The sequence below is a fragment of the Notolepis coatsorum genome (assembly GCF_963971535.1).
Source record: "Notolepis coatsorum genome assembly, chromosome: 3".
Lineage (NCBI taxonomy): Eukaryota > Metazoa > Chordata > Actinopteri > Aulopiformes > Paralepididae > Notolepis > Notolepis coatsorum.
Window position 1 is genome coordinate 206,100,355 of NC_140167.1, and position 8,855 is coordinate 206,109,209.

The window sequence follows — 8,855 nt, forward strand, 5'->3', positions numbered from 1 at the left end:
GGGAAATACCGTCCAAGTAGAAAGAGACCAGAAGTCTCCTCTCCTGCGCAGTCCAGGTCTGGTGGTGGTGAGTCTGGTGGATCAGGTCCAGTCCAGGTCTGGTGGTGGTGAGTCTGGTGGATCAGGTCCAGTCCAGGTCTGGTGGTGGTGAGTCTGGTGGATCAGGTCCAGGTCTGGTGGTGGTGAGTCTGGTGGATCAGGTCCAGTCCAGGTCTGGTGGTGGTGAGTCTGGTGGATCAGGTCCAGTCCAGGTCTGGTGGTGGTGAGTCTGGTGGATCAGGTCCAGTCCAGGTCTGGTGGTGGTGAGTCTGGTGGATCAGGTCCAGTCCAGGTCTGGTGGTGGTGAGTCTGGTGGATCAGGTCCAGTCCAGGTCTGGTGGTGGTGAGTCTGGTGGATCAGGTCCAGTCCAGGTCTGGTGGTGGTGAGTCTGGTCCATCAGGTCCAGGGTACGCCTGCACCAAGTACTCCACGTCAGGGGAGAGGGGCCGGCCAGGTCCAGCTGGAGGACACACAGGGTAGACACACAATTCAACATGAGGAAAGGTTGTTTCAACATTTTGTATTTTATTATCTTCATTAATTTATTCATACCATGGAAGAAGACACACGGAGTGGACATATTTTAACACACAATTCAACATGAGGAAAAGGTTGTTTCAACATTTTGTATTTCATTATATTTATTCATACCTTGGTAACCAGGAACACAGAGGAGAGGAGAGTGGAACATGAAGCGCTCTGGTTGACCTAAAAAGCAAACATACAAAGTAAAAAAAAATTTTTTATAATAATGTTAAATAATAATTATATATTAAAGTAATAAAGAAAATATAAAAATACAATAATTTAAAACACTGAAACACTATTTTAAAACAATTGCAGATTGTGGTGACCTGCTTGGGCACCAGTGCTCTAAATCTAAATTGATCCATGTCCCCTGCAGGGCGCTCCATGATTCAGGAGCACAGAAGCTAAAGGCAGATCTACCAAGTTCAGTATAAATTCTAGGCGCTTTAAGTGTGAGCCAAGGATTGGTTAGTGTGCCATAGGGTCCAGAGGTCCACTCATCCACAATCTCCAATTGTGGCTTTATAGAAATAGATGCCAAAGCAAATGCCAAAGAGGACCACCCAACCCTATTGTACAGGACCCAATGGTGAGTGTTATATAACTATCACCGTTGATAAATCTGTTGGCTGAATGATATATATATATGGAGTCTAAAGGCTTAAAGGGGCACTTCACCAAAATACAACACCACATCCCTGACATGGAATAGGATATTAACCCTGTCACTGCCGCACTACCAAACGGTTAACCCTTTCACTGCGACAATACACAGAAGGTTAACCCGACCGTCGGTTGTGTGATAGTAAAGGGTTAACCTTCTGTCGTGTGGCAGTGAAAGGGTTACAATCGAGAGAAAAAAAGGGAAAACGATGGCCGTTAACCGTTGGCGCCCAATAATGTCGTGAATGGCCCCGAAAGTGTTAAATTACAAATGTAAGATAATAGATAAGATACACACAGATACAACATTTGCAATAGTAGGAAAAGTGTCATTGCTGGATGTAATGTTACCGGAAAAGAAAAAAGCTAAGACTTACATTCTTAGCCTTCAAAGCTCAATCTATTTAATTGGCCACTCTTAATAACATATACAATGTTTACCGTCTGTATAATTTGATGGATTCCGGTCTTTTAGTGAGAAAATGTGACTAACGTTAAGTTGGGAATTGTAATGGTAGCTGTAATGGTAGCAAGCCTTCGACCAGCTAAACTACTGGTAACTTCCAGGGTTAGAAAGTCCCCAGCCGTCTAACTCTAACTCCTAATGTCACTCCAGACGAGCTGGAAAACATTCATCACATTTGTCCTTTTGGATGGTTGTGGGACAAGTGTAATTGTGAAGCCTTTTACTGTTGGTGAGCCTGAGGGCTGTCGTTGTTAAGCATCATACATAAACCTATCGATGGCTGAAATGCAAAACCTCCTATCTGCACCTATTCAGTCTGTCTGCAAGATATTTACCAAAAGCCAACAGCAGTGTATTGTATTGGGTATCCTTTACACCTAATGCGTTTAAGCCATTATGAACATTTACTTGAACTTGAATGGGTTTATGGGTGAATATCTGTTTGTGGGTATGCTCAAAGTAAATATATAATAGTACCATTTTGAAGAGGACAACTAGGGATTTCAAATGATATAAGAACAATTTAAAAATATATGATTATTATTATTCATATTTTTCATATTTTATAGGCTACAGACATTTTTACAAAAAATATTGTCCGACCACCACATTTCAACAAACAACTGCATTTTTAACAACTTTACTGACAAGCTAGCAGTAAACGTAAAGGGTATGGGATATAGACAATGTTGTGGGCAATATAGAACAGCTGACAGATTCTAAATATCATCTATTGTTCAAATGTTATGACCATTATAGTGATTAGTGGGAAAACTAAATAATAATTCCGTCTGGATTTTTTTAAATGCTTAGAACAGTGTGTAATAACAAAAAAGTAAAAAAAAACTGATTTGAATTCCCATTTTGTTTTTATTTACACCACAAAAAAAAACGTTTGTACAATTTGAAGGTTTACTTATATACTAATTATAAAAACAATGTAGATAAATATACTAAAACATATACCTAGTTTCTCCAGGAGATGTCCCTCTTCACTCACTAAACACAAACGTTTTGCTCTGAAATCACCCCCCCCCCCCCCTCCTCCTTCTGTCACTCCCACACAGCTGGGAATAGTACATTTAAAATCTGAAATTAACTTGTACAATTTGAAGGTTTACTTATATAAAATATGTACAAAAAAGTATGTGCTTTGGAATCTTTCTTGCGGGGGGAAACTATGAGAATTATAAAAACTATGTACAGATATTTACTAACTAACCCCCCGACCCCCTCCTCCTTCTGTCGCTTCCACACAGCTGGGAATAGTAAATGTAATTTAATTGCACATCTGATAAAAAAATTAACATCTCTGTCTGTCCTTCACAGCCTTGCGTGGAACTCTTTGTAGCACATCCTTCCAGGTTGGAAACACAATGCCAATCCATCCATCTCCATCTCCCATGTGGTGGGCTAATGATGGATCCATCTCCATCTCCCATGTGGTGGGCTAATGATGGATCCATCTCCATCTCCCATGTGGTGGGCTAATGATGGATCCATCTCCATCTCCCATGTGGTGGGCTAATGATGGATCCATCTCCATCTCCCATGTGGTGGGCTAATGATGGATCCATCTCCATCTCCCATGTGGTGGGCTAATGATGGATCCATCTCCATCTCCCATGTGGTGGGCTAATGATGGATCCATCTCCATCTCCCATGTGGTGGGCTAATGATGGATCCATCTCCATCTCCCATGTGGTGGGCTAATGATGGATCCACCTCCATCTCCCATGTGGTGGGCTAATGATGGATCCATCTCCATCTTCCATGTGGTGGGCTAATGATGGCCGTGGTGCCTTCAAGACCCTCTTGGTGAGTGGCACTCCAAGAAGAGATGCTGCCAGCTACTCCTGAAGTCTCTGCTGCGTCTTGAAAAGCCTTCCCTGGCTGCTTCTCACAGTCTTGTGAATGTAGCTGTTGGAGACAGCGATGTCCAGGAGGTGCTGAGACATGGTGATGGGCCACCTCCTGGTCTTTCTGCGGACTGAGCGGGTCCCCAGCATCTGGTCTGAGGTGTCCACTCCCCCCATGTACTTATAGCATGTGATGGCTGTGGGTCTGGGGATTGGGATCCGGTGGTACTCGCCACCTAGATACCTAAAAAAAATCAATGACAAAACTGAGGAAAACAAAAATAAACCACGTGAACTTTGGAAATTACTCAATAATCAACTAGGCTGCAGTAAAAAACTTAAAACCAGGTTCTCAAACATAAACATAAAGACAGACAACACGCTCATCACAGACAAACTGGATGTAGCCAATTACTTAAACACTTTCTTCACAAACATAGCCACAACACTGGTAAACAAACTACCCTCCCACTCAGGGCAGTATGGGGTAGAACACATAGTAGCATACTACAAGAACCTAGGCGTCCACAAAGACGATTTCAAACTGGAAATGGTAACTACAGATGAGGTACTCAATAAACTGAGCGCCCTCCAACCGAACAAGGCCACTGGCCATGACAACATCCCCTCCAAATTCCTCAGAGACTCAGCAGCCGCCATGATCGCCATCACCCCAGTCATCACACACATAATAAACCTCTCCATAAAACAGGGACACGTCCCCAAGGACTTCAAAATAGCGAGAGTAACACCCCTGCACAAAAAGGGCAGCAAATTAGACCCAGGCAACTACCGCCCCGTTTCTATCCTTACATCCATCTCGAAAGTCATGGAAAAAATAGTATACGAACAGGTCGAAAAGTACCTTGCGGATAAGAATCTAATCTACGAATTCCAATCTGGCTTCAGAACATCCCACTCCACTGACACATGCCTTCTCTATTTGAACGACCACATCAAGCAAGAGGTGGACACGGGCAAATACTGCGGCATGGTCATGCTAGACCTACAAAAGGCCTTCGACACTGTCAATCACACCATTCTGATTGACAAGCTAAAAGCAATTGGTTTTGATAGTTTATCAGTGAGCTGGATACAATCCTACCTGGAGGGGAGAGAACAGATGGTGAAGGTAAACGGTACCCTATCCCCCCCCCCCTCACAGTGAACTGTGGTGTTCCACAAGGAAGCATACTAGGACCACTACTGTTCCTAATTTATGCAAATGACATGTCATCAGCTTGTGACTGCAACTTGTTCCTGTTTGCGGACGACTCAGCCCTGCTGGTCTCTGACAAGAACAAGTTACAGGTTGAAAAAACCCTCAGCTCGGAACTAGGCAAAATCTGCATATGGCTCGCAGACAACAAACTATCATTACACATGGGCAAAACAGAGTCCATTCTCTTCGGTTCAAATAACAAACTCAGCAAGACCGACGGCTTCTCAGTTACAGTGGGTGACAATATTGTCACAAGGAAAGATGAAATTACCTACCTGGGTTCCATCCTAGAGGCTAATCTTTCCTGTGACAAAATGGCATCCAATGTAATAAAAAAAGTCAATCAACGAACTCGATTCTTGTACCGGATATCCTCTCTGGTAAACAAGAATACCCTGAAGACTCTGGCAGGAGCACTCATTCAAGGGTACTACGACTATGCTTGCACCTCATGGTACCAAAGCACCTCAAAGGCACTAAAAACCAAATTACAAACATCTCAAAACAAACTAGTCAGACTACTGCTTGACCTGACTCCTAGAACCCACCTCACCCCTGCACACTTTGCCAACCTAGGATGGCTTAGAGTAGACGACAGAGTACAGCAACTTGCAATGGGCCTGGTCTACAAGATACACTACACGACCAAGGTACCCATGTACATGTCAAAATACTTCCCAAAGGTCAGTGAATACCACGATCACAACACCAGAGGGAGCTCCACAAATCATGTAAAACCCAGATTCGGCTCAAACAAGGGACTAAACACGTTTTGCAATTATGCCACAACAATGTGGAACGCCCTACCCAAAGCTGTAAAGGAATGTGAATCACTACCCACCTTCAAAAACACTCTCAAAGAACACCTACGGGAGACTGCAATTCAAAACTGGCCCCTACAAATGTCCTAACCCAGTTGTACAATAAAGACCAAGCATGGCTTTGTCAGTATTCCAATGTACCCAACCCCCCCCCCCCCCCCCCACCTCCAATGTACAGCTCCACCCAACCCCACCCCACCTACCCAACCTCCTCCAATGTACAGTTTATGTCAAATGTATGTCAGTATTCCAATGTACAGTGTCCCCCCCCTACCCAACCCCCCCCCCCCCCACCTCCAATGTACAGCCCCACCCCACCTAGCCAACCTCCTCCAATGCACAGTTTCTATGTCAAATGTATATACACTCTTTTTCTGGATTTTTTTAGTATCACAAACAGCACTGTATTTGAAAATCTGGTATGTCATAAATGTATAGATGTAGCAGTACTGTCTATCTGTATGTCGTGTGTGTCATATGATGAATTGAAAATGGGGGACCCTGATGGAAACAAGACGAAAGTCTTTCTCAGGTCTGCATCCTCTTAACAATTGTATGTATTGAGCTGTACTGTACTGTACCCATTCTGCAATCTGTTAATAAACTTTTCAATCAATCAATCAATCAATCAATCAATAGATAGATACACAAATAGACAGACAGACAGATTAGTTGCAGGCGCAGCACACACATAATGATCCACATGAAATAAAAACATTCAGGTATGTAAGAGTATGTAGGTAAGTGTTTTCAATTATCCATAGAAAAATCCACACAACACAATAAATCATATTACAGTACACAGGCACAATATCAATACCTGTCTTCTGCCAGCGGTCAACCATGCCGCCAGTGTATACAGGGCGACAGGGTATGTGTTCGTGTACATAGACATTACATTTACATTTACATTTAGTCATTTAGCTGACGCTTTTATCCAAAGCGACTTACATGTTCTGTACGACAAGACAGCAAGAAGGGTACAACTCTATCAGCTGAGTGACAATGTTCATCAAAGTGTTGCGTGTTACAGTGTAGGTTAGTTTATTAGGACAAGTGCATGACAGTAAGGTTAGTCAGGGTTAGATAGACACCTCCTTGGTGTCCTTCCACTTCACAAACAAGAGGTCTCCGTCTCAGTGCGTCCTCCAGGGTCTTGGGCACACCGATACGCCCCTTCCTGTAGGTTCCACAGGCCCGAGTCCCTGCTGGCCCCGGTGCCGGTAGAGGAGGGGACTGGTGTAAAAGGTGTCCGTGTCGACAATATATCCAGTCCCCAGGTAGTCTTGTTGATCAGCTTATCAACAACGTCGAAACACAGGACACTCACAGTCTGTACAGTAATCTATGTAACACTCACATCCTGTACAGTAATCTATGTAACACTCACAGCCTGTACAGTAATCTATGTAACACTCAGCCTTTACAGTAATCTATGTAACACTCACAGTCTGTACAGTAATCTATGTAACACTCACAGCCTGTACAGTAATCTATGTAACACTCACAGCCTTTACAGTAATCTATGTAACACTCACAGCCTGTACAGTAATCTATGTAACACTCAGCCTTTACAGTAATCTATGTAACACTCACAGTCTGTACAGTAATCTATGTAACACTCACAGCCTGTACAGTAATCTATGTAACACTCACAGCCTTTACAGTAATCTATGTAACACTCACAGCCTTTACAGTAATCTATGTAACACTCACAGCCTGTACAGTAATCTATGTAACACTCACAGCCTGTACAGTAATCTATGTAACACTCACAGCCTTTACAGTAATCTATGTAACACTCACAGCCTTTACAGTAATCTATGTAACACTCACAGCCTGTACAGTAATCTATGTAACACTCACAGCCTGTACAGTAATCTATGTAACACTCACAGCCTGTACAGTAATCTATGTAACACTCACAGCCTTTACAGTAATCTATGTAACACTCACAGCCTGTACAGTAATCTATGTAACACTCACAGCCTTTACAGTAATCTATGTAACACTCACAGTCTGTACAGTAATCTATGTAACACTCACAGCCTGTACAGTAATCTATGTAACACTCACAGCCTGTACAGTAATCTATGTAACACTCAGCCTTTACAGTAATCTATGTAACACTCACAGCCTGTACAGTAATCTATGTAACACTCACAGCCTGTACAGTAATCTATGTAACACTCACAGCCTGTACAGTAATCTATGTAACACTCACAGCCTTTACAGTAATCTATGTAACACTCACAGCCTTTACAGTAATCTATGTAACACTCACGGTCTGTACAGTAATCTATGTAACACTCACAGCATTTACAGTAATCTATGTAACACTCACAGCCTGTACAGTAATCTATGTAACACTCACAGCCTGTACAGTAATCTATGTAACACTCACAGCCTGTACAGTAATCTATGTAACACTCACAGTCTTTACAGTAATCTATGTAACACTCACAGTCTTTACAGTAATCTATGTAACACTCACAGCCTGTACAGTAATCTATGTAACACTCTGTACAGTAATCTATGTAACACTCACATCCTGTACAGTAATCTATGTAACACTCACATCCTGTACAGTAATCTATGTAACACTCACAGCCTTTACAGTAATCTATGTAACACTCACATCCTGTACAGTAATCTATGTAACACTCACATCCTGTACAGTAATCTATGTAACACTCACAGCCTTTACAGTAATCTATGTAACACTCACAGCCTGTACAGTAATCTATGTAACACTCACAGCCTTTACAGTAATCTATGTAACACTCACAGCCTTTACAGTAATCTATGTAACACTCACAGCCTTTACAGTAATCTATGTAACACTCACAGCCTGTACAGTAATCTATGTAACACTCACAGCCTGTACAGTAATCTATGTAACACTCACAGCCTTTACAGTAATCTATGTAACACTCACATCCTGTACAGTAATCTATGTAACACTCAGCCTTTACAGTAATCTATGTAACACTCACAGCCTGTACAGTAATCTATGTAACACTCACAGCCTGTACAGTAATCTATGTAACACTCACAGTCTGTACAGTAATCTATGTAACACTCTGTACAGTAATCTATGTAACACTCACAGCCTTTACAGTAATCTATGTAACACTCACAGCCTGTACAGTAATCTATGTAACACTCACATCCTGTACAGTAATCTATGTAACACTCACAGCCTTTACAGTAATCTATGTAACACTCACAGCCTGTACAGTAATCTATGTAACAC